This window comes from Eurosta solidaginis, unplaced genomic scaffold, assembly GCF_040869045.1.
Source record: "Eurosta solidaginis isolate ZX-2024a unplaced genomic scaffold, ASM4086904v1 ctg00000118.1, whole genome shotgun sequence".
Classification (NCBI taxonomy): Eukaryota; Metazoa; Arthropoda; class Insecta; order Diptera; family Tephritidae; genus Eurosta; species Eurosta solidaginis.
The window spans coordinates 1,398,939-1,426,565 of record NW_027136880.1 but is presented as its reverse complement, the minus strand read 5'-3'; the positions used below and the strand labels follow the sequence as shown (position 1 = coordinate 1,426,565).

Here is a 27,627-nt window from a genome sequence, read left to right as displayed (position 1 = left end):
GTAACATCCACCCCGCATCAAGGTGGACAAGCGTTAAGAGCCCCAACCTCTCACACTGAGCTAGCTGGGGGACATTCCACCTTGTTAGCGCAAAGTGGCGGATACACTCCTATAGGTATACGTCATAATCTAAAATTAGTTGTTCGACTTTTAACTTATGGCTGTCCCTATTCATCCACAAATTTTCATTGTATTTTTTCTTTTTCGTTCAGAAGATTTATTTGCATGTTATTTTTCTTCCGGAATTTTCGGGTAGCCACTTGCTGATGTTATTTTTCGCACTGGTAGAAATGCATATGTGAAAAGCATGCGATACAGCTCTCTTGGGCGAGTGTCGTCGTGCAGTTGTATTGTGTTTGGGTCTTTAGCGAATTTTAAATAATTTTGTTTAGCCTGAATATATGATAGCATTGGAATTTTTATGTACATTCTTCGGAGCCAATGAACGACCGTGCAACGTGTGTACTGATAAGCGTTCATATTTGCTGTAAGGAAGAAGTTATAAACGCCTTTTCTTTATACCACATCACTCAACGGTTGATGCTCTTACAAACGCCTTGACTGGTCACAAAACTATGGGTAGAGTGAAATCGTGAATATGTAGAGTTAGAAACACATGAAGTCTTTCTAAGTTTATTTCATTTATTAATCCATTAGTTGTGGTATAAAGACTGTGGTTTATCTAACAGCGGTTTCTTTTCTGAAAATAATGTCACCCCATTTTTTTTTGTAAGCCCCTGCGTAGGTTTGTACATTCACTTAACTAAATATAACCCTTTAAATAAGCAAAGGAATACTTTTACCTACAAACTCAGCGGAGATGGTAACATTTTTAAGGGAATTACAACTCAGATACCTTGAAAATGTACTTTTGCACCGAAATGCCTTAATTTATGTATGTCTTCATATGTTTTTACTGGAATAAAAAAAAACTTGCAATACAAAGTGTTATGAGGGAGAATGTGACTTGCCACAAGCAATTGCAACAAAAATAAAATTAAATAAACGAAATGTAATTTTCATAATTCGCGAGTTGTCCGCAGCTCCCTTTGACATTTAAAATAAAAAATAAATTAGTTTTGAGAAATAAAAAAAGATGTAAGCAAGTTAACGAAAGAGTAAAGATTTTAATTAAATTTATGCTTTTATACTCACCGGCTATGTAAATAAGAAGACATACAAACATATTTATGAATGTAGATGTATTTCAAATACTTATGTCATGAGTTCGCTATAAAGATAGCAGCTATGAGATATGAACGCTGGGAAGAGATGTAATAAAAAAAAAAAATAAATGTAAGGCGCGATAACCTCCGAAGAGATCTAAGGCCGAGCTTCTCTTCCAATTTGCGTCGTGCTCCTCTTGATTTTCCCTACAAATTGGCCGGACGGGACCTACATGTTTTATACCTACTCCGAACGGCATCTGCAAGGCAGATGAGCTTTTCATGGCGGAGCGCTTGCCAAACACTGCCGAGGTGCGACCCCGCTTAGAAAAATTTTCTTCTAATTGAAAAACCTTATTTCTAAAATTTTGACGTTTGCCCGGGGTGCGAACTCAGGACATACGGTGTGATAGGCGGAGCACGCTACCATCACACTACGGTGGCCGCCAAGAGATGTAAAAGGAATGCGGAATAACGATAGATTCACATTGGATTGGGGAATCCTAATATGTCTTCATGCAAAACTTTTTCAATGTAGCATATAACAAATTTTCAAAAGGCCGTTTCAAATATATAAAAACCCTAATATTTTCTGAAGTGTAATTATGTCTTATTTTACATTTCCACTGACCTTAAATAAGTCATTTGAAAGCGTTTATATTGGCTTTATTTGCATCTCTCGTAACCTTCCCGGCGAAGCTCGACTTCGAGGACACTAGTCCTTCGCAAGAAAATGCATTGAGGTAATTAAGCAATAGTACGATAAAAACAGAAAGAAAGAAATTTAAAATTACAAAACAGTTTCTGGTAGAATTGTCTGTTTGGCTTTAAAAAACTACAAATTTTTCAGGTTTAGTTCAGAAAGTTAGAATTGAAGCTCAGAAATTTCAGTTGAAGTTCAGAAAATTAAAATTGAAATTAATAGAGTTGCAATTGAAGTTCAGAATTTTCAATTAAAGTTTAAATATAATTTTCTGAATTTCAATTGTAATTTCTGAAATTCCGTCGCAATTACCTGAATTTTAGTTGAAAATTCTGAACTTTAATTGTAATTTTCTGAACTTCAACTGTAATCTTCTCAACTTAAACTGATAATTCTGAACTTCAGTTGTAACTTTCTGAAGTTCAGTTATAACTTTCTGAAGTTCAATTAAAAATTATGAATTTAAGTTGTAAAAATCTGATCTACAGTTGTAACTTTCTGAACTAAAATTAAACAAATAAATATAGTTTAAAAAACTAAAAAACACGGAAATATGGTGCCGTTTTAGTTTTTACTAATTGCCGCTAGATGTGTCTAGAATAATTACCTTATTTAATTAGACTTTGTTAATGTTTATGTTAATTTTGCAGAAGAATTAGTACAGTAAGATTAAAGGACTATTATAATACAACAAAGCAGGAAAATATAGAAGTAAAATATTATACAATTAAAAATTACAAAATACTTTATGTACATGGTTGAAAGTTTTGGTTTAAATATTAAACTTTTTCTTCTACAAATACGTATGACCAAACTTTTTTGGTTTTATTTATTTATTTTTTTTTGGTTTTAAATTCAAACCTTGCTAAGTTTCAAATTACTGGTTTTTAATTTAAAGGTTTGGTTTAACTTTTAGTCCAGATAATTTCCATTATCCTCTCATAATTTGTAATATAAACCAAACAAGTAAGGACGGGACTGTCTTCGGGTGTGCCGATGACTTCCTACTTTTCATGAATGGGGCTGAACAATAATCTTATCCCATTCGTAATCTCCAAATAATGCACTGTATAAAATAAGAAATATATAGTGAACAGATGTACATACCTAAACGATTTTAAGATATATATAAAAAAATGTCAAAAAACCCCCTTATCTGAACGATCGGTTGTATGGGATATATATTATATATAGCTCCGATCGAAATGATTTTTTCATGAAATCTTCTTTGATATATTAGAATAAATGTCACCAAGTTTAACGTTTTTATACTGGAAATTAAGGGAGAAATTGCTAAAAATCTTTCTATCTGAACGATCGGTTGTATGGGATATATATTATATATAGCTCCGATCAAAGTGATTTTTTCAGAAAATCTTCTATGATATATTAAAATATATATCGCCGAGTTTCACGTTTATACTTCCTAAATTAAGGGAGAAATGGCCAAAAATCTTTCTATCTGAACGATCGGTTGTATGGGATATAACTATATATAGCTCCGATCAAAGTGATTTTTCAGGATATCTTCTATAATATATTAAAATATATATCGCCGAGTTTCACGTTTATACTTTATAAATTGCGGCAGGAATGACCAAAGTCGTCTTATCTGAACGATCGGTTGTATGGGAGATATATGTTATAGTGGTCAGATCCTACCGGATCCGACAAATGTCTAATATAATATAAAAATACATCCTTGTGTCAAATTTCATTGAGATATCTCAAAATTTCAGGGACAAGTTTGCGTTCAAACAGACAGACTATATCAACTCAGTTCGTCGCCCTGATCAATTCGGTATACTTAATGGTGAGGTTATCTTCTATATTTCTCAACGTTACAAACATCGGACCAAAGTTAATATACCATTTCATGTTCATGAAAGGTATACAAATTTAAAAGTCGGGGTTTTGCCTTAAATTTTTGTCGAGAAAATTTCCATTTTTAAACTACTGGACTAAAATTTAAATCCAAACATATTAAAAATGGAGTTTATCCTCTCATAGCTTATAAAATAATTCAAAATAGTTTTATTACGAAGTACGGGTAAAACTTTGTGGTTTTAATTTTACTCTTTTCACCGAAAATTATGTTTTTCAAGTGTTTTGTGCTAAAATTTAAACCAAAATATCTTATAGATTGCTTAAAACTATTAAATGGTTTTAAAAGTCGAATAAAAAAATTAAAATCAGCACTTAATTTTGTTCGGTTTAAAAAATAAACTAAAATTTTGGACCGTGTATTAAAAAATGTCCATGTATATATGTACCTATGTATTGTTCGCAAAATTCTATTTCTAGTAGTTCTATTTTTTACTACATGACATGAATGTGTAAATATATCAAACCCAAATCGCTTCCTTTCATGTAGGCATATCCTCGAGCATTTCGCCTAACGAATTATTTGGTAACATTTCTTTGAATAATTTCATAAAAATATTAAAGTGCAGTTCCTTGAAATAATTTTTAGCTTCTGGGAAGCTATATTTTATACTTTTAAATACAATTACTTTGATGATTTAAAAAAAATTTGAATTTTTTAATTATAAATATATTAACCTATTTAGTGTAGTTCCAAAGCTGCTTGGTTATGAAAAAAAACAGGAAAAACACGAAATTAATTATATAATATACATAGCTTAACATATATCGGCTATGTGAATGTTGTTTAAAATAAATTTGGGGAAGGAAACAATGCATTTGTACAGCATATTTCATTACATTTTCCATACACTCAGCATATTTTTGGAATCTTTGTGGTACCCAGTAAATTTTCGGGACCAGTTCGCAATATCCGTATAATCCCCTACTTCGAAACCATTTCGTGATGTTTTTTTGGATATAGTACATATTACCGAGTGATTTGGGGGACTACTTCGGGACCATTATAATTTACAATTTTTGAAAATTTACAGTACAACCCTGTAGCTCTGCCCCTAGGCGTGAGGACTCTAATACCCGTTGTAGCAGGGGCAAGTCATTGGAGGTGACGTCCTTCCACACATAGCAAACTAAATACATTGAGAAATATCACACTTGTCTTTGCAGCAAGGCCGGCATTTCACACACTACAGGCTTTATGGTACACGTGTACCCAGTATGCCATACATTGCGTACTATGGAGTATACCTTTCCTCAAAATACCCTACATTGTAAACAAAATGCCTTGAAAAATAATTACCGATGCATTGATGACGGACATGATAATAAGGCCTTGCTGCTGCTAGACCTACTGGGCATCGTAAAAGCATTTTTAAACTTTTGAGTATAGCTTTCGTTTTTATTTTGGAGCTTTATTAAGACTGCTTTCGGAAATATTTCAGAAATGTTGTGAGATTCCGCACCAGTTTGTTTTATTTCGGTCTCGAATCGTCCAAACAACAATCGAGAAATGTTTTAAAGTAGCCACAAAATGTTTACAAAAATTCACTGCATTTTCTCGAAATACAGTCGAAAACAATTCTGAAACAATTTTTCCACTGCCACTAAAATTTGTAGTCATAGTGGAAATGAAATGGTAATGCATTGCGACGAACTATGATTCAAAGAACTTCCCAAAACATTCTCGAATTTATTTCAAAAGTATTCTAAGCTGATAACGAAACTGAGCTGATATCAATAATAACAAATATGTTGCATACAAAATAAGCTCGGATTAGCACAAAAGTATAAATCTATTTCGAATAGATCTCGAATTAAATCTATTAACTCACTCTTTTATCCCAGGTGTGAGGTGTAGTGTATTACAGACGAGCAAGGTTGTCTGCATAACCTGGTTTTGTCTTCGATATTGAGAACACGGTTAATTTTAGGCTTAATTTTAAAAAGAAATTGAAAAACTAATTCCAAATATGCAATTTTAAATTTCAAAAGTCGGATCCCGAACCCAAATACATACTTCGAATTCCTAATCAGAAGATCTTAATACACTAAAAAATTCCTTATTTATTTTGAAAATATCCCGAGATTTTGTGGTATTGGCACATCTGAAAAGAAATACGAAATAAGCACGCCGAACTACATATGAGTGCATGGGTCTAGTCCAATGTCAGACCTTTTTTTTCCAATTCATGTGGGAGAAATCAAAAGTAGACATGATTTGCATATGATCCATCAAGCACGAAAGGCGTAACCAGAAACGCGGGGCTTCAAATTTCTAAGATCGTATGCAAATCTCATCAAATAGACTCGCAATCTGGCTCATATTTCTACAGGGATAGGACTTACGTCTCACGATTGGCATACTAACTGGACAATGCCTTCTGGGGTCACATTCTTATAAGTTAAGGCTAGTCAGTAACAGCAGATATAGGAAGTGTGAGCTGCAGGAAGATGCGCTTGAGCACGTTCAGTGTAAGTATCCTGCGCTCGCGAAGTCGAGGCTCCAACAGAGTTGCCAGGTATCGAGGCAGCAATTAAGCTAGAAAACTTCTAGTATTTTCCAAGAAGACGGCGCTATTCTGTAACTTTTTCTGGCACTTGATCGGGGTTCTTAAGTTTTGTCGTCACACAAATTCTGGTAGTACTATGTACACATTCCGCCAATGTGAGTTCTTTATTGACTGGTCAGTTCAACCTAACCCCAACTTTACTCAAGAGGGATTATTGGGAATCAATTATGCCCCAAAGTATGCAAAAGAGATCAATCGCAGACCACTCTCTTTATGGATTAATCGCCCTATTTTTCGCAGGCCACTAGCACCAACGAAGGATATGCATGCATGAACACACTTAGGAGGAAATACGAAACATTGCAGCAATTTGGCAGCACTTTGCGAACAGTGAATAATTTCTGGAGACAAGTTGAAAGATATTAGATGTGAGTCCAAGGCCTGACTGTAAATATATAGAGGTATGTACGGATGTATGTATAAGTATGATGTTAGAATGCGTTTTTACTTTGGCCACATATTGACATTGCTTTAGCGGCGATCTTCTTGTTGTTGTCCAAAAATTTCTTTTTAAAACTGTTAATGTAGCGCCAACAAGTTGTCATAATTTGCTTGGAATTATGCTCATTTTTAGTGCTCACACATTAGCAACATTATTAGCATCATCAGTAAGGAGTAACATTTGGCAATGCAATGTAAAGATATTTTTGTTTAAAAAAACAACAACAAAAAGGCTAATATCACAATAAGTACTTAGTCATTAAAATGTTTGGTGTTGCTGCTTTTTCGTTTGAATTCGAGGAGCGGAACTGCAGTCCATTTAAGTCGCTGCACAACGGAAGCACTTGTATTGTGAAGGATGCGCTGATGAGAGCGTCAAATTGTTGTTACGAATATGCTGCACCACAAACGCCTACATACATGTAGTGAAAATTTTCTCATATAAAAGAAGTATGAAATATTTGTAAATATTCTTGGCGGTAAGCAAATTGACAATTAATTTTTGTAAGCACAAACAACGCAAATGTTTATTATCCTGATGACTTCTAAAATAATTAGTTTTTTTTGCGCGTACATTAATGTGAATTTCCTTTTGCGAATGAAAATGGAAATCTTATACTAATCTGTACGTCGAAACTTTTATAGAATGAAATAGTATATACCCAGCTGTGATTAACATGCCTTTATTCTGCCCAAAACTTTGCCAGTCATATATTGGAAAGTTTTCCTCACTCCACTCTCCCTCTCTACCTTTACCATCCCTTCATTCACATTCTGGTAAAATCAATCGAACTACATGTCAATTTGACTGTAGTTTCAGTAAATTTTATACATTAAATTGACCATTTCCACAGTCAAAATCAAAATTGCATCATACGTAAGCCGTAGCTCCGTTTACTTACAGTTCTTATTTTTACCCTAATAACACCAATGCAAACTGTTAAAATAACGGAAGATTTGAACATTAATATCTGGGCGATAGCCACTCGAACACCAGCTGAGAGTAGGTGATGTTAATGATATGGAGAATGCAGCTCTTGACCGGGCACGTATACCTTGAAGTTAAATATTTCTGGGTTAAGTAGATTTTACTTCTCGGTTTTATGGGTTATGAATGCGAGCCCGCTTCGGTAGAATCATATTTTCTGTGGACATATAGCTATCGCAGGTTTCGAGAAGCGATGAGATGGTTAAATGTGTCCCTTAGATTACAGCCGTTTATTGTAGGACTTAAACGAGCGACGGGGAAGAAGTCACTACCGTAGGGTTCAGGGATGTTTGAGTTCGCCTTGATAATACAATGCGTTGTCGGATGTGCTATCATATATCCGGGGAAAAAAACCTAGTCCACCCAATTCGTCGGTACTATGCCGTTTCTAAGCGGTTGCCGTGGTGTGGTGGTAGCGTGCTTTGTCTACCACACCGAAGGCACTGGGTTGAAGACCCGGTCAAAACAACATAAGAGTTTGTAAAAAAAAAGTAGTTTCAATGAGAAAAAAAATGTTTCTAAGCGGATGCGCGCGTCTTCAGTGGTTTGGCAAACACTCCGACTGTAATTCTGGCATTAAAAACTTCTCACTGAAAATTGTAAATTTGTAGGAAAAATTAAAGCGAAGCACGGCGCAAATTAGAAGAGAAGCTCGGCTTTAATGTCCTCGTAGGTAACTCAGGCAAAATATTTTTTTTTTTTTTTTCAAAAGTAGAGGTTAAGAGAAAGAGAGACAGAGAAGGGCAAAAGGAGTAGTGGGAAAAGGGACGAGAATCGGGAAAGAGAGATGCAGAAGGAGGGGAAGAGGAAAGGAAGAAGTATAGGAGAGGTACTACCATTAATACCACTTATTATACCCAGGTGTACTTGTACACAGGGTATTATAACTTTGACTGGATAACGGTTGGTTGTACAGGTATAAAGGAATCGAGATAGATATAGACTTCCATATATCAAAATCATTAGTATCGAAAAAAAATTTGATTGAGACATGTCCGCCTGTCCGTCAGTCCGTCTGTCCGTTGACACGATAACTTGAGTAAATATTGAGATACCTTCACCGAATCTGGAACCAGAATAGATTGGTATTGAAAATGAAAGAAATCGTATGATAACCACGCCCACTTTTTATATATGTAACATTTTGGAAAACACAAAAACCTCATTATTTAGTAAATAATACACCTAGAATATTGAAATTTGACGTGTGGACTGATATTGAGACTCTTTGATAAAAATTTGAAAAAATGTTTAAAATGGGCGTAGCACCTCCCACTTTTGATAAAATCAATTTTACATATATTATTAATCATAAATCAAAAATCGTTAAACCTATTGCAACAAAATTCGGCAGAGACGTTACCTTTACTCTAAGAAATGCTTTGAAGAAAAATTTACGAAATCGATTAAGGACCACGCCCAATTTTATATAAAAGATTTTTAAAAGGGTCGTGGACGAATAAAATATGCTATATCAAAAAAGAGCTTTATATCAATGGTATTTCATTTCCCAAGTGTATTTATAACAATAAATAGGAAAAAATTCAAATTTTAAAAAATGGGCGTGGCACCTCTTTTATTACTAAGAAATCTTCTATGTTTCGGGAGCCATAACTCGAAGAAAAATTTGTTCAGATTAGAACCATATAAATATATATTATTGCGCAGCCTTGTAACACTATTAAGCAGACAAAACAAGTAACAACTGCATTTAAAGTGTACATCTGGGTATGTAATGTTCGCTTTCACCCGAACGTAGACTACCTTATTTGTTTTTTTTTTTTTTACTAACCTATATGTCAAAGCGGATACTGAACTAAGCAGGATGGACGTTCGGTGCTTCTGCGTTCATCAGGCATCACAGGTGTAGACATTTGGTTCTGTTAGTAACAAAAGATGTAGGAAATGAGGGCCGCTGTAAGTGACCCCTGGACATGTGTTCGTGTTAGAATTTACGATTTCTTCTCGAACGCAAGCGAGAACTTCGAGACTTCATGATTCGAGAATTTATTATAACGCGAGATTCTTGAAACTTTGCCTTTATTTTTCAACATAACCTGTGTAAAATTCCACCACAATATACCTAAATAAGAAAAAAACAACCTAACTCAATCAATTACTATTCTAATTCAAGTAATTTTATTTTGCTGTTCAACTTTCGAAAATACTCGAACTAATTAGTAACGCCAGGGAGTATAATATAAACAAGAACTTAAAATATTCACCAAAGCAAAGCTCATAATAACAAGTAAAGGTGTCTAAGTTCGGGTGTAACCGAACATTATATAATCAGCGTGAGCTTCAATTGTACATTTCATTTCAGATAAATTACTTTTCTACATAACGCTTTGCTCCGCCAGTTTAAAAAAAAAATGTCTCCCCATTTCCACTTACAATAAAACTTGATAAATGAAATATCATTGATTCAAACTATTTTTTTTTAAGTTATAGCTTATTATTCTAGTCTAAGAGGCCTTTTTATACCTTTCATGAAAATGAAATGGTATATTAATTTCGTCACGAAACCGAAAATTGTAAGTCCTTAAAGGAAAATAGATAGACCCACCATTAAGTATACCGAAATAATCAGGTTGAAGAGCTGAGTTGATTTAGCCATGTCCGTCTGTCCGTCTGTCCGTCTGTCCTTCTGTCTGTTTGTATGCAAACTAGTCCCTCAATTTTTGAGATATCTTGATAAAATTTGGTGAGCGGGTGTATTTGGGTGTCCGATTAGACATTTGTCGGAACCGACCGGATCGGACCACTATAGCATATATCCTCCATACAACCGATTTTTCCGAAAAAGAGGGTTTTTGTAATATCTTACCCAATTTAACAGATTGAAGCTTCAAACTTCACCATATACTTTCGTATATTGCACATATTGTTGCCTGAAAAAATTTATGAGATCGGTCGTATATATAGTATATATCCCCCACAACCGATTGTTCAGATAAGGAACTTTTCGTAATTACTGCCCCATTTTAAGAGCTAGAGGCTTCAAATTTCAACGAATGCTTAGGTATATAGCATATATTGTTGTCTGAAAAAATCATAAAGATCGGTGGTATATATAGTATATATATGGTGGTATATATAGTATATATATATAGTATATATATATATATATATATTCGCAAATTTTAGCCCCATTTTAACAGCTAGAAGCTTCAAATTTCACCGAATACTTACGTATATAGCATATATTGTTGTCTCAAAAAATCATAGAGATCGGTTGTATATATAGTATATATCTCATACAACCGATTGTTCAGATAAGAAACTTTTCGCAATTTCTACCCCATTTTAACAGCTATAAGCTTCAAATTTCACCGATTGCTTACGTATATAGCATATATTGTTGTCTCAAAAAATCATAGAGATCGGTTGTATATATAGTATATATCTCATACAACCGATTGTTCAGATAAGAAACTTTTCGCAATTTCTACCCCATTTTAACAGCTATAAGCTTCAAATTTCACCAAATGCTTAAGTATATAGCATATATTGTTGTCTGAAAAAATCATAGAGATCGGTTGTATATATAGTACATATCTCATACAACCGATTGTTCAGATAAGAAACTTTGCGCAATTTCTGCCCCGTTTTAACAGCTAGTAGCTTCAAATTTCACAAAATGCTTACGTATATAGCATATATTGTTGTCTGAAAAAATCATAGAGATCGGTGGTATATATATTATATACTTCATATAAACTGTCATTTTTGCCCCTTTTTTACGGCTAGAAGCTTCAAAATTGATCAAATTTCATCAAATAGTTACGTTTACGTCATATATTTTTGAAATACGTGATTCGCAGTCATAGTTTTTACATGCAGACCACAAAAAACGTGAAGCTTTGCATCCTCACACAGATTACCTACCTATTTTTTATTTTATATTTATCTTAAAAATTGTTTAGATATGTTCAAATTTCACTAAATGCTTACGTGTATAGCATATATTGTTGTCTGAGAAAATCATAGATACCGGTGGTATATATAGTATATATCCCATACAACCGATTGTTCAGATAAGAAACTTTGCGCAATTTCTTCCCATTTTAACAGCTCGAAGCTTCAAATTTTCACCAAATGCTTACGTGTATAGAATATATTGTTGTCTGAAAGAATCATAGAGATCGGTGGTATATATATTATATACCCCATATGAACTAAATTTTTGCCCCCTTTTTACGGCTAGAAGCTTCAAAATTCATCAAATTTCATCAAATAGTTACGTTTACGTCATATATTGTTGAAATACGTGATTCGCAGTCATAGTTTTTACACCCAGACCACAAAAAACCAGAAAATTTGCATCCTCACACAAAGTACCTACCTGTTTTTTATTTTAAATTTATCTTAAAAATCGTTAAGGTATGCAGATCTGTTCACTATATATTTCTTATCTTATACATCCGATTATTCGGAGATTACGAACGGGATAAGATTATTGTTCAGCCCCATTCATGAAAGTCAGTCCCGTTCTTACTTGTTAAATTTGGTTTATATCTAAGTTGCCGTGGTTTTTAACCGATTCCCTCCATTTGTACTAGAAATATTTTCTGCTATAAGGAAAGAATGTGTACACAATTTCATTAAGATATGTTAATTTTTCTTCGAGTTATGGCTCCCGAAACATAGAAAATTGCTTAGTCAAAAAAGGGGCGGTGCCACGCCCATTTTTTAAAATTTGAAGTTTTTCCTATTTACTGTTATAAATCCATTTGGGAAATGAAATACCATTGATATAAAGCTCTTTTTTGCAAAGATATAGCTTATTTTATTCGTCCACGACCCTTATAAAAATATTTATATTTTTATATAAGTATTCCTTATAGTAAAGGCAACATCTCTGCGAATTTTGTTGCAATAGGTTTAACGATTTTTGATTTATGATTAATAATATATGTAAAATTGATTTTGTCACAAGTGGGCGGTGCCACGCCCATTTTAAACATTTTTTTTTTTTCAAATTTTTATCAAGAGTCTCAATATCAGTCCACACGTCAAATTTCAATATTATAGGTTTATTGTTTACTAAATAATCAGGTTTTTGTGTTTTCCAAAATGTTATGTATATAAAAAGTGGGTGTGGTTATCATCCGATTTCGCTCATTTTCAATACCAATCTATTGTGGGTCCACATAAGCTCGTGTACCAAATTCGGTGAATATATCTCAATATTTACTCAAGTTATCATGTTAACGGACAGACGGACGGACGGACATGTCTCAATCAATTTTTTTTTTCGACACTGATGATTTTGATATATGGAAGTCTATATCTATCTCGATTCCTTTATAGCTGTACAACCAACGGTTATCCAATCAATGTTAATATAATCTGTGTGCAAAGCAAACTGAGTATAATAAAAATTAGTATTAAGTTTTATACTACAAAAAGTCATCAAGCACTTAGCATAACCCATTTCTATCAGCCTGGCCAATCTAACATTTCCTTTTGCTATCTTACCTCCCATGGGTCTTATTGTGGCCACTGAACAAATGCAATAAAAATTAGAAACATTTGTGAACATTTTCCTGCTTTCCTTTGCAAACCGCACCTTGCTTGACAGATTCAACATTAAGTCGCCCTTAACGTTTGAATTTCATTTAATGTTTCTAATGTTTATCTAATTTTTTTTCTGTTGGTTTTCTATTAATTTCACCCATCTTTCCGCACAATAGCTCATTGTCATTCCAAGATGTTTATCATTTAAAAAAAATCTATTCGGATCATTGCAGGCAGTTATCAACGGTCGGCAACAATCATCATCACACACAATTGCCACATTTTATTTTTATGCAATTACATATCAACTAAACATGCACATAAAAAATTAAAAATTTCCTTTAATATAAAAACGCACATACTATGCATGCAGCAGACAACGAGAGCTGTTGATTTCGGTTTGTAATCTCGGCGGGTTTCACAATTGAAAGGACGTTGCTCGTAACTTGAAATGTATCTCTCAACACGTGGAGTGTTTATGACGCCAGTCACTCTTTATCGTCTTCATACTTTTTTAAGATGATTCTGCTTTCTAAAATTAGTTTTTAATAGCTCTCAAATTAAGATTGGAGAAAGATATTTTTTTGTGGCGCTCAAATATAATGGTTATCCTTGACTATGTTGAAAATCCTCATATATTACATATCAGTGATTTTGTTTTTCAAAACGCTACATTTATAAATTTTTTTAAGACACTCTTTTAATACGATACATCCATACCTGAAGTTCTGAGATAAAGCTTTTACCAACCGAACTCTGGAACAGGATGTTCTGAGATAGGGCTTTCGGAACTTTTAGAGAACAAACGATACTTCATTTTATCCACAAAATAACTTTCTCATTCGTCAAGCACAAACTTGATGGACTATTTCATCAAGTCCATCTGGGAGACCAATCCGGTAATCTAAAAATAGATCACATGCACTGAACTAAATCATTGTACGAGAAATGGCGAAAAAAGCCCGACGATAACGTTCGTGCGAATAGCAATTCATTTTTTAGCCTCTGTATGGACTAATTTAAGCCCGAAGTGTGCAAATTGTGCTAAAATATATTCATTCCAGAATTTAAGTTACATCCATTAGTTTTTGTAAATGAAAAATAAAAATTATTTAACGTCAAATATTGTGGTTATCCAACAATAAAAAAAAAACCGTGAGTACCAAGTAATCGTGAAGTTTCATGTGTATTTGCTAGAGCTTGGCCAAGGGCTAAACTTAAACCACAGCAGAAACTTCGGGCTATTTGAGAAGATATAAAAAAATTCTAACAGTTCGATGTCTGTACATTGAGTATATTTCAGAAAAAAGGTGATTCAATAGGGTCCCTATTGGACGCCTTGAGCCCAAATCATGATATCAAGTATAGCACATCACCAGGCCCGCCGAGAAGTTGGGGGGGGGGGGGAGGGCTTAGCCCGGGGCCCAGAGTTTATGAGGGGGCCCACGATTTAGAAGTACTATGACATTTTTTTTTAAATTCAGGAGTCTTTAGTTGTGTAGAGGGTAAGAAAGAAAAGAAATTGGGAGAAGAGGAAGGAGAGAAGTAGATTGAGAAAGAGATAGAATGAGACGAAGATGGAGATAGATGAAGCGAAAAAGACGGAGGGAGGAGTGAAAAAAGGATTAGGAAAAAGTGAAGAGGGGGGAGGGCAGAGTCAGACGGAAAAAGCTTATTAAAATGTAGGCAGATAGGACAATTTTAGGGCAGGACAACGTCTGCCGGGTCTTCTAGCCTATAAAATAAAATTAAGTCGGGTGTTCCTTCCTGACGCTATAACTCCAGAACGCACTAACCGATTTCTACGCTTTTGCATTCATTGGAAAGGTCTCGGGCTCCGTGAGGTTTGTAGCAATTCAGGATCGACGCACAGGGTCTATAGATATAGGCCAAAACGTGGACCAGGGTACCCCAAGAATGTGTTTATAGATTATGGATATCAAATGAAAGCTGTTGATGAGTGCTTTAGTAGAGGGTAATTTTCATACACCTGGGTGACTAGAGTCTCGAGATATAGGACAAAACGTGGGCTCGTAAACGCCTAGATAGTGTTTTTACATTATGGGTATCAGATTGAAGCTGTTGATGTGTGCCTTAGTACAGAGTAAGTTTTATGCCGTTGGGTGACTAGGGTCTCGAGATGTAGGCCAAAACGTGGACCCCGGTATCCCTGGAATGTGTTTATAGAATATGGATGACAAATGAAAGCTGTTGACGAGTGCTTTAGTAGAGGGTAATTTTCATATCCCTGGGTGACTAGGGTCTCTAGATCTAGGCCAAAACATGGACCCGGATACACCTAGAATGTGTGTGTATTATGGATATCAAAAGAAAGCTGTTGCTGAGAATTTTAAAGTAATTTTCATTGTGATATTCGATTTAGTCGCATCAACCTGGCAAAACTGAAAAATATGCATGCGAAGCCGAAATAGTGACGTGAATTAATAATACCCACATACCTATTTACATACTTCCTATTCGATTTGCCTGAAATTTGGTATATAAATTTGCCTATATTAGTATTTACGATGCTTTTATCCGGGAAGTAGACCAGAGACGGACTGAGACTGTGATTAGGAGTAGACTGGGACTGAGACTGAGACTGAGACTCGGAGTGGGACTGGGAATGAGACTCGGAATGGGACTGGAACAAAATACATACTACCCTCTGGGACTGGCAGTGGGATATGAAGAAGAATGAGAAAAACTTGAGAGAAGAGAAAATAGAGAAGGAGAAGGAGGCTGAGAAAGAGATAGAACAACACGAAGATGGAGATAGATGAAGCGAAAAATGGGGAGGGAGGAGTGAATACAAAGATTAGGAAAAAGTGCAGAGGGGCAAGGGCAGAGTTAGACGGAAAAGGCTTATTAAAATGTATGCAGATAGACCAAATTTAGGGCAGAACAACATCTGCCGGGTCTGCTAGTTAATCATAATATCTTAAGAGAATATTTAAAAGATTCTAGCTATACCACATTTTTGGATTATTAAAATCTAGGTCAAGACGATAGCTCTAACTTTTCTTTACAATAACATACCGACATACATATGTATACACCATAAATAGGACACAATTTCTAGATGGGCATTTTGTGTGAGAATTTTAGGAAGTTCTTTTTAAAATCCGCCAGGGTTTGGATCCCAAGTAGAACTGGTTAGTGGCTCTAGCGGATAATCAATGTAAGATTCTTTTCTTTCGTAACGTAACAACAATCTTGATAGTGTCAGCGAGCTTTACCTACGTCCAAAGTTTAACCAGCAGCCATCAAAATTGTAGTACTTGGGAAAAAATAAATAGGGAGGAGATACTTTACGCAATATAACACTTCTTAAATGGGCATAACTTCGATATATTTTTTTAAGTTATGAAATCTCTATACTAGGCATAATAATATTCCTTAGCACTTATCATATTTAACGTATATGTCGGTACTTTTCCGTGACTGTATGCACGGACCACTTGATGTTACTTGCCCACCGGTAACTAGATTCGACAGATTCTTTGTAGCTCGCTGTATTGAATATATAAATGGTTTTAGGCAACCGAAAAATAAAAGTAAAGGTCCTTTTTTTTTTTGAGGTTTTGGGATTTATGGCAGTGATCTATGACCACAGAGCCAGGTAAAACATCGAAATGCTATTTCTAAATTACCGTTTCATTTCAAATGTTCCTCCGTTATTCAATTATATTTAGATTCCGTTAGTTTTCGTAACAATGTTAATTTTTTGGTTTTTAAATGACACCACGCCAGGCCCAAAATCACTAATATGTATTTCAAAACTATTTGTCACTTCATGTTGGGAGGAAAAAATCTATTCATAAGACAGGCCCAAGGATGCTCTGCCCATCCCAACCTCCCAAGTTCACAAAGAGGGGAGCGTCAAGCCATACCTCAAGTCTGTTTTTGTTTCCAGTTAAACCAAACAAAGCATAGAATTTTTTTAGTTTAGCTGTGGATAGCTGACGCTTCCCAGTTGAACCCCAAAATCGAACTGTGAAGATTCTTTACTTCAAATTTTCACTCATACAAAGTGTTGTAGCTAGTTATCGATAAAAACTGATACAATAAAAGTATTGTTTTACTATAGGCTTATTATCCAAAGCGAGACTCTCGTTGAGTTATCGACTTGTTTTTGCCGAGTCACCATCTTCTTATTGGTTTCTAATCTGTTTGTTATCGACGGGTAGCAGATATGTCATAGTTTTTAAATTGAAATTTAATAGGTAACAACAAACCAATTAGTCGCCGTTAGTAAATTGGCAGCGCTGCTATAACAAATACATAATAAATCGATAAGTTTTTGTTAAAAAGTCGATAACATATCGATACAAGGTATGTAGCTAATAAGTTGGTAACACTTTGATAAATAAAGAAACCCATTTCTATAGCAAATAGATATATTTAAGATAACATTTCAATAAATTTTCGATAATAAGTTGAGAAATTTTTGATAAAAAAATGATAGCTTATCGATAAAAAATAGATAACTTCTCTACAAACTTTGTTATCGTTAGCAAGTTTATGGCAGTTCGATAGCAAATATATAGTTCTATATATATGACAAAATAAAATTTGGTTTAAAACTTTGATTATTCCGGTCTTCGTAAAAATGACTGCACAGAACTAAGTTGAAATTTTAAATTAGAAAGTCTACACTTGAAGTTTTAAAAAAATGCTAATTCGCGGTAGCCTGGTTTCGAACCGACGTGCCGCGGATTCCAGTATTGTACTCTCTACACTGAGCTAAATCATCTGTGAAACAAAATATATCATCACTTGATATGTATGGCAAAAGGTTTTGTAAAAAAATCCATAATTTGCACATCTTTCACAAACTTTCAGCAGCAAGTTTAAACTCTTGGGCTTTGTTAGTAAACCAGAAATATATAAAAGTTTATATATTTTGATTTTTAAAATTTTTAGGTTAGGTTTACAAAAATCCTTGAAATTCTAGTCGCATTTTTCAATTAAGTTTAAAATTGTAACCCAACAAAATTTGAAAACAGAGTAGTAAATTGGAAGATTTTGAAGTGGGTAGAAATAATTGAAAATTGCTTAAACCATTGAGTATCTTCAAATATAGTTTTAAAATACTTTACAGTTGAAATCAGAACTTTACAGATGAGTTCCTTGCCTCATCTCAAATGGCGTAAGAAAGACATTATTAAAGCATAATACTTAGCTCAGCGACATATTTAAGAAGAAATATTATTCGATGATTTTAAAACTATAAGATCATTATCTCATGGCAGTGTCTCGACCGATTTTAAATGGACGTTATCAAGCTTAGAGGTGTAGTAATATTGTTACGAATATTAGCAACACTAAGGGGTATTGACTGTATGCACACCAATAATTCAATCATTATGTCTACACATATGTACGTACACGCAGCGGAGAAGCAACGCATAAACACATGCAGATATCTTATCTGAGATATGCAATTATAATTGTGGAATTGTCGCTCACAAACACACGCGCATATGAGAGCTATACACATACATCTGCAGTGTAATTATAGCAGATAACCAACTAGTAGATTCTAGAACGAGAAGCGCCTAGAAGATGCAACGAGGAAATCAAAGAGAATAAAAAGCAGCAACAGTAGAGGCGCTACAATCAGTTTTGATTAAGCACACTATTTGTCGAGCAATAGAAGTGTTATTTTGAAAGTAGTCTAATAAAGACCATTTTGCATTACTGAATAGTGGTGTTATTTATTCAACAGTTTAGTGATTCGAACCTTAGTAGAAGATTTGAGATAAGAGGATTTGCGGTAAATTCGTTACAATATGATCAAATCAACGACAAATTTTTACAACTTCCTTATTCAATAGTTAAACTACAGATGGGCGCGGGATAGCGTGAAATGTATTAATATCTCTTGAACCTATGGGATCGGCTGTAACTCGTACGTACTAGAAATCAATCACTGTCTGAAAATTAAATTCCGGAATAAATTGGAGCCAAACGTTGAATATAGGTAAAAGGAGATGAAATATTTAATTCTTCTCTCGTTTTTATTGTTAAGCTAATAAAAGATGCAGATTAATTTATGCTGGATATCGCATCATTGCATAGGTGGTTAGCATAACAATGACATTATTTGGTTACAGATGGCTTTAAATATGAATACAGTTTGTGCTTATTATCTCTGCACTTGACACCGTAAGTAGTAATCATATGTACTGTGAACAAGAGGAGATATGCAGCTTATCAATTGAGTGCAGTTAAAGGTCACTACGCACTATCAGCGATTGCTTGTTGTATAGAGGGCTAAATCTCTTATTTTAAAAGGGTGTTCTTTTGGATTTGTACAATGTTGAGAAAACAAATGATTAATTATTTGCTATATTTACTTCGGTACGATTTTTTCCTTAGTCTCAATCGACTTGATCGGTGGAAGCGTCTAGTGATTTTTTTTTAGATAGCCGATTTAAGTTAACTGAAAAGAATTGCCATCGCGGATGCATTCACCCGTCTATCCGTCAGCCTATCCGTTCGAGGAGTCATCCTCACATATTTTTTTGCAATAACTTTCTTCAAAGAAATTTACTCCTGCTTAAAAAGGGCATAATAGGTATGTATGCAAAAACGACTACTTTTAATACTCATCTGAGCAGAGCTCACAGAGTATATTCATTTTGTTCGCATAACGGTACCCCGTAACAGAAAAACTAATCGAGATAGAGATAGATTTCTAATGATCTTCTTCTTCAAAATGATCTGGGTAAAAAAAGAAATTCATTTAGCAATGTCCGTCAGTCCGTCTGTCCGTGAAGACGATAACTTGACCACTTTTTCGATATCGAAAATTTCTAAAAACCGAAAAAGTGCTATAATTCATTACCAAAGACGAATAAAGCGATGGAACTTGGTAGTTGGGTTGACCTTATGACGCAGAATAGAAAATTACTAAAATCTTTGACAATGGGCGTGGCAGCGCCCACTTTTAAAAGAAAGTAATTTGAAAGTTTTGCAAGCTTTAATGTTCGGTGTGTAATGTTCGGTTACACCCAAAGCTAGCCATCCTTAGTTGTTATCCATAAAATAAGCCGTTGAAAATTCAATTACCGATTTTGCTCAATTAAGATTATAGGACCCAATTAAATTTGGCAAGAGCTTATTTAACCTTGCGGATTTGGTCGTTTAAGCTGAGATGAACAGTAAAATTTTACGCATACGGTCAGAGGGGAAGTGTTAAGTTCTAGTCAACTTTACCTATAGCTTAAACTCCCACTGAAGAATCTAGAAAGCGCCACCTCAGATGGATGGCAAAACCATTGTGAACATGCACAAACCGAAATCCGAATCGATTCGAAATAACACACCCTTTATATACAAATGAATAAAGCTATACAGTGGTGAACAGGAAATGGCAGTGTTAATTTTTATAAAATTTCGAGAGGTAAACTCTTGTTTTTTATTTTCGATATTTTAAGAAAAAACGTCTATGAACTTTGTAACTGAAATTATGCAAAAAAATCTTAAAAACGTTTTCGGAAAAATTTCAAAACTCGAGAAAATTTTAGGAGATTTTCGAACTTTTAATTTGGGACTCTCATAATTCTTTTGAGTATGCACTTTTATAGCCTTTCACTTCTGGTCAAACAAAAATTTTTTTACAACTCTTTTCCGATATTTTCAAGAATTTGAAAAGATTTTCGAGACTGTGCCCATATCGTGATATACGATCACGTATCGAAATGCGATTTCACTCAAACTGTTAAAAAATTTGTCAAAATGATAAAAGGTTATGAATCTGATGAGTCCTAGTAGTCTTCATTTCACATATTTCCCTATTCCGATTAACCATTTCAGAGCTACTGAGATTTAAAAAATTGCTTGCAATACGAATCGTAACACATGATACGGGCCTTGGTTTATATAGTTTCAATTACGAAATCATAGAAACATGAAACATAAGGAGTTTAATTTATAAAATTTTTTTTAAAATTACCGCTGCTTGTTTTCTGGTCGCTGCTGTAAATTACTGCACTCAAAACAAATAATATTTTTTCTTTGCTGTCCCAAGAACCAAATTTTCTTCAGTTTTGTACAATATTTTGTAGAGCTTAGCTGTCGGTAAAAGTTAGCACATAGCTTCCAGATACAATAAAAGGTATAGCTAATGACGCTTTTAAAAACTATCATTTTACTTGGAGCCGTCACGCTTAACCTTGCCGAGATGGTGGATTTTAAATCATGTGGTGAAGCTGATGTTTGCACTATACACGAGGTACGCATTAATCCTTGCCCAGAAGCAGTAGAACGTTTGGCATGTAATATACATCGTCGACGTCCAGCAACAATGTCCTTTGATTTTACGCCACATTAGAAGCTGGTTTATATTGGGCGAAAAGTCCTACCCTAGACTTACCGCTGATCACCATGGATAGGAAAGCAAGCAAATTCACGCCGTGTCTAACTGTTGCCGATCAACGCCAAACTTACACCATTGACGTACCAATCGAGAGTAAATTCCCCATAAATGCTTACACAATCAAATGGACGTTGAAATCACCGGCAGGAAAGTTATGTTGTTCCACAACCGAAATCAAAGTGGTGCGTTAAGATAGAATGTGAGATGAAAAAACAGTTAACTGCTTTGACTTGAGACGAAATAATCTGCAAGGAATGCAAAATAGATATACGTAGATACAAACACAAGAACGTCATAATTATGTTCATTTAGTACTGAACGTGCTGAAAAGATAAATTTCACTTCGCTTTTGTGATAAATAAAGTATTTTGTTGAGAGTGTGTATTTTTTGACTCAAAATTTTAATTCGAGTGTATAATAACTTCTTCTTAAAAAATAGGTAATAATTTGTGTACCAAAACGATTCACTGTCATGCGATACTTTTTACGGAATGCTTGGGAAGATATTGCCAGCTCCAGAACCTGATATAAGAATCTCTATCGATAGTGTTAGTCAGATAGCATTATTCTGGCTGAGATGAAGAAAAGTAAAAGGGGATCAGTTGTAACGTACAAATCAAAAACAGTGAAGGACTTGATCTATTTGTGAAATAGCGTCGATACAGAGGGCCATTTCAATTTGAAATTTTAATTGGGAATAATTGTTATTGTTGTTGTTTTTGTAGCAGGATCTCACTCCGGCTAGTCAGCACGTCCACTAATGAAATCGTCTCCAATATCCTCTAGAGTTTGAGTTTCAACAGAATTTCTTCCAAGTAAAATTTCTATTAGAAAAGCTCGTACAGCAGAACGTAGTAAATGGTGGGGAGGGCTTTTGACTAAGTTCGCAATTTATCTGGGTACTTATAGCGTTCTGTGTAATGGTGCTGATATGCATTCCCCGGAAGACAAAGGGCAGTCGTTCGTAAGTTCGCGATATGCTTGTATGGCGGGGGTTCCCGCGATGGTCAGTTTCATCCTTTAGTTTCGGTTTTTCCTGAACGTAACGCATTAATATGCAGAATAGGACCATCAACATCAATAAAGTTTTCTAAAACCTACGGGGAATCTTTCTATCGATAAAAGAAGAAGATATAATACGAAATTTCTCCTGAAATCAATTATATCTTAGATTGTGGCATATTGTAAAAGTTAAATACGAGCGAAAGTACTCCATTGTCGCATTCGCTCCGAAGAGCCTGCTTGTTTCAGAATTTACTTAGATAGCGGTGAGCGGTCAAGTCTTAACAAGATTCTGTAAAACGAACACAGCAACCGTCGCCTCGTGAAAAGAGGGTGTGCACGGAATCTACATAGGAATATATCACTTAGCGTTAAAACGCAGCACCTACGCCAACTAGGCCATGTTGTGCGAATGAAAGATGGCGCTCCGGTTAAGAAAATATTTTTATCGAAACCAGCCTATGGAAGCAGAGGAAGAGGGTGGCCCCCACTTCGCTGGAAGGACCAGGTGGAAAGCGACTTAATCTCCCTTGGTTTAACCATTTGGTGCCAGTTGGCAGAGCGAAGAAGTAAGTAATAGAAGATAACTGATTGATGAGCTGTACAAGCTCTACAAAATTAATGTCAATGTGGAGAATATCCTCTTTCATTCTTTCTGGTCCCTAATGTTCATTTTATAAACATTGCCCTCTTGTTAAATTTTCACCTAAATATACATTTTCTAGAATATTTGTACTCTCTAAATATCTGTTTAATTGATACAAATATAGATGTTCAAAAAATGGGAAAGGGGCTCTTACTTAGAAGAGCTGAAAAAATATTAAAAATATTTTAAACAGATAACTCTATGATTATTGATCTCTTAAGCTCATTCAGAATCATTCAACGCCTAAGGCTGCGGACATTTCTTACGCTTTGTATACGAGTATGTGTGTGTATAAGCTGCGAGAAAACTACCCTACGCTAACCAACAACTTTATCATAACTGGTTATGCATTAATTTACCGCAAGTTCATTAACCAATAAAGCATTACACGTCATTACAAAAACTAACATCAACAGATTTTTATTTTTTTTTTCTTTTTTTTTATGTTAGTTATTTATGCCTTTTTTAGCGAAATCCAATAAGCTTACAAAGAAGTTATAAAAATTACCATCAAATTTCATTTTAATGAATTAATTCTGTTATTCTTCGCTGTTTTGTTTATTTAAAATGTGCGTTGAAGTTTATAAAAATACCAAAAACGAAAATTATGAGCAACCTTAGACCCGTCTAACCAATTTATGCCGAAATTATGCAAAACACTGGTTTATTTGCTTTGTTTTAATTTGTTTTTTCTTTTATTTACCACTTTTTTCTTGTGGAGTAGCGGTGCGTGCGTGCGTTGTCCTTTTGCCACGCGGACAAATTTTCATGGGATTTTGAAATGCTTTTTTTTTCATTTTTCTTATATAAAAAGTCATTTGCATTTTCCTAATTTGACTATGTTGTTGATGACTAACAATCAATCGAAGCTGTTTGTTATTTAACTACTTTGTTGTTTTTACAAGGAACATTACTGGAGTGTTCGAGGCCTCGTTGCAGTTTGGCAGAGAGACCATCTTTTATTTCGGACCAGTAGAAAATATTTTCCAAAGTGTTTCTAAGAAGTTCTGTTGTTTTTATAGTAGGCAACATTCTAAAACCTTCTAAAACCAGGTTCTTTTATTTGAGAAATAAGATTTTTTTCCTTCAAAATAATATATAACGAAAGGTTTTGAGAATATTCGCAAACCAAACTTTTCCGAAAAATCAGACGGAGAGTAACTCTTGCGAATAAGTGCTACTTTGGACTGAACATGCAATTGAAATGTAAAGTCCTCTCTCATCATACCTGTGCAGATGTATGGTTCGGAATTATGGACAATGTTGAGAGAAAATGAAATAGCACTCAGAGGAGTATTCAAGAGATAAGTTCTCAGGAAGATTAATTGTCCTCTTTGTGATGTCGAAGATGAGCTGTATCAGCTTTATGCATATTGTTCGCTGGTTAGGTTATGTTATGCCAATGGATGAAGATGCACCGGTCAAGAATGTATTTCAGTCGACAACGCAGTTTGGAAGCAGAGGCGAGAGAACGAGGAAAATGATTTTGAAATAGTGCTATAATGATCCCCTAGTCGTGCTGAAATTACTCCCAAAGCTAAGCCAAAGCAATCTCGGAATGATCTTGAAATGATCGTTAAACAGTAGAAATTATCCCGAAAATAGTTTCAAATTGTTCCCTAATAGAACCCAAAACCTTCCTGAAACTATCACAAAAACATTCCGAAATCCTGAAATTAACCAAAAATTATACCGAAAATAGTTCTTAAATGATCCAGGAACATTCGCTAATAGAAACCAAATTAGTCTTGAAAATGTCCCAAAAATATACCGAAATGATCCTGAAATAGTCCTCAAATTATGACGAAAATAATTTCAACAATCTGACCTGAAACAATCTTCAAATTATACTTAAAATAACCTGAAATCTGGAAACGATACCGAAATTGTTGTGAAATTATGCGGAAAATAGGTACTTCCAAAAATGAAATTATTGATTGAAATAAAAAAGTCTTGAAACAAATCGGAAACAGTCTTCAAATGATGTAAAAATCTCGAAATCTGGAAGTGGGCCCATATTCGTGAAATTATAGCAAAAATAAAAAATTGTCCTGGAATAGTCTCGTATAGAATCTAAAACAGTCTTGAAACTATTTCAAAAATTTCTCGAAACATGGAGAGGATCCCGAAATAGAATTGATCACAAAAAAATATCAAATTATATCTACAAGATTTCAGAAAAGTCCGGAAATATTACCGAAATAGTCCTGAAATTATTGAAATTGGTACAAAAATTTATCCGAAAAATTCTCGAAACAATTCTGAAATAATCAACAAGAAACAATCTTTATACACAAATTAAATTATCCCGAACCAAGCCATGTACAAAGCCCAAACAATGTTCTCAAAGTACACATGCTAATGTCTAGATTCCCCCAAACTGTACCCCATCACAGGTCTGCAGCCGTAGTTTCTATACAGCAGCAAATGGTCTCCGCAATGTTAAGTTGCTCATCTTTTTTATATCATTGAAATGAAACTGCAATCGTTTATTTCTGACCGTTATGTGTTCATCAAGTCCTATTGCCTGCATAATTTTTGGTTGTAGTTGAGGTTCTGGAAGTTGTTTGCTTAAAGTTTTTGATAGGTCAATTATTTCGCTAATAGAGTATGAGTAGGTTCCACAAATGGTAATAAATTGCAACATGATTGCTTCTCACTATCTGTCTCGATCCTTCTTAATTTTAAAAAGACACTGTCAAACTTTTGGCCAGTCTCTTACAATTACACTTACATTTTTCGTATTCGAAGTTGCTTGGTATCTCACAGCTTTCCAAATCATTTTCCTGTGGGAGAAGTGTATCGAGAACCATCTCAATCAGTCTCTACTACGTGAGCTCACCGAGTGTCTCTTTCTTTTTCATTACCTGAATGTATTCGATGTTCTCACAGATATTTTTTAATGCCCACAACATATTGACCACAACAGTTGCATATACTTGTCCCAGAACGCATCGAGTACCACAACATTTGTTAGTTTTTTTTGTCGTTACATGAGCAAAAAGGAACTTATGACCCCAAATAGCTTAAATGCTTTCCATTTCTTAAAGTTTTAGGGTCCTTCAATGGAGACAAAGTCATCACTCGATATGTATGGATCTTTGAGCGCTGGCGAGTGGCGATTACCACGTATAACACGAAGGAGGTTTAAAGAGTAATTTTATGAAACTGTATGTAGGTAAACCGATCGGAAATCTGCCAGTAGAAGCAAAAGAAACACCTCACTGTGTAAAAAAACAAAAAGATGCTGACCGAACTTCCCTTTGTAAGGACCAGGAAACTTAGTAGGACTCTGCTAAAACCACATAGACGGTTAAGTGCCAATTAGGTAAGGGAAAATTAAATCGAAATGTGTTACAATTTTTAACCAAATAGAGATTATGATTTCTTCTCACACTTGCGGCAACACAATGGCATGAGCCTTTATCCTTGTTCATGGTCCTTCGCAGCCATCCTTGGCCCACCCTCAAATTAATGTAAAACAAAAAATTTTTTATTAAATCGAATATTCGTTCGTACAAAAAATAAAAAAAATAAATAAAATAAATACACAAATGTTCAAACAGTGGGTGTTCAAAAATATACAAAGAAACATATAAATTTAAAACAAAGGAAAACAGAGTGGAAAAAATATATATACATATATAAATTGAAAAAAAAATATAATTGCAAAAAACAAAAAAGTGCTGGTGCTTGGTTAAAAAACAAATATATACATATATACAATCGGATTTAAAAACACAAAAAATTGCGGAAAATTTAAAATTTCAAAAAAAAGTTAGAAAATTTTTTTTTGAAAATTGTTGGCGCACTCATTAAAAGTGCACAAACACTTATCTACATATATTCACAAAATTTGCGAATTCTTTTGTGAGTCGAATACAAAAAGGAAAAAAATCTTTTGAAAATTTTGAGAAAAAACAAAAAACAATCAAAAAATCACCAAAATCATATTTACCCACCCAGCGGCCAAGCAGCAGCAACAACAGCCAGCTAAGCAGAATCAACAACAAGCGACCAGGAAGCAACAACAACCCCATAAGGAACAGAATACAGGAATCGGTGAGTAGGCAGTTTTTTTTATTTTTCATAAAAAACAGAAAATAATACAACTTTTTTCCACAAAGTTATATTATTTTTGCAAACTGCAAAAGCATATATACATATATATATCCACATATATACATGAATATTGCAGAAATTTTCTTACTGTTGGTTTTACTGCAACTTTTTTGAAACCAAAAATTGGTAGAAAATATTCCGCTATACCAATAGGCAAAATCCGCCAATTATATATATATATATATGTATACATATTTCT

The 27,627-nt window shown here is 34.4% G+C and overlaps 1 long non-coding RNA gene and 1 pseudogene across 1 annotated transcript; both read left to right on the top strand.

Moving 5' to 3' along the window:
* The first annotated feature begins 18,915 nt into the window (after positions 1–18,915).
* LOC137235632 (uncharacterized) lies at positions 18,916–19,444 on the top strand. Its single transcript, XR_010948011.1, has 3 exons — positions 18,916–19,051; positions 19,113–19,186; positions 19,307–19,444. It is a non-coding gene; the product is annotated as an uncharacterized lncRNA (long non-coding RNA).
* Positions 19,445–21,312: 1,868 nt separating this feature from the next.
* LOC137235628 (MD-2-related lipid-recognition protein-like) lies at positions 21,313–22,033 on the top strand (annotated as a pseudogene).
* Positions 22,034–27,627: the final 5,594 nt, after the last annotated feature.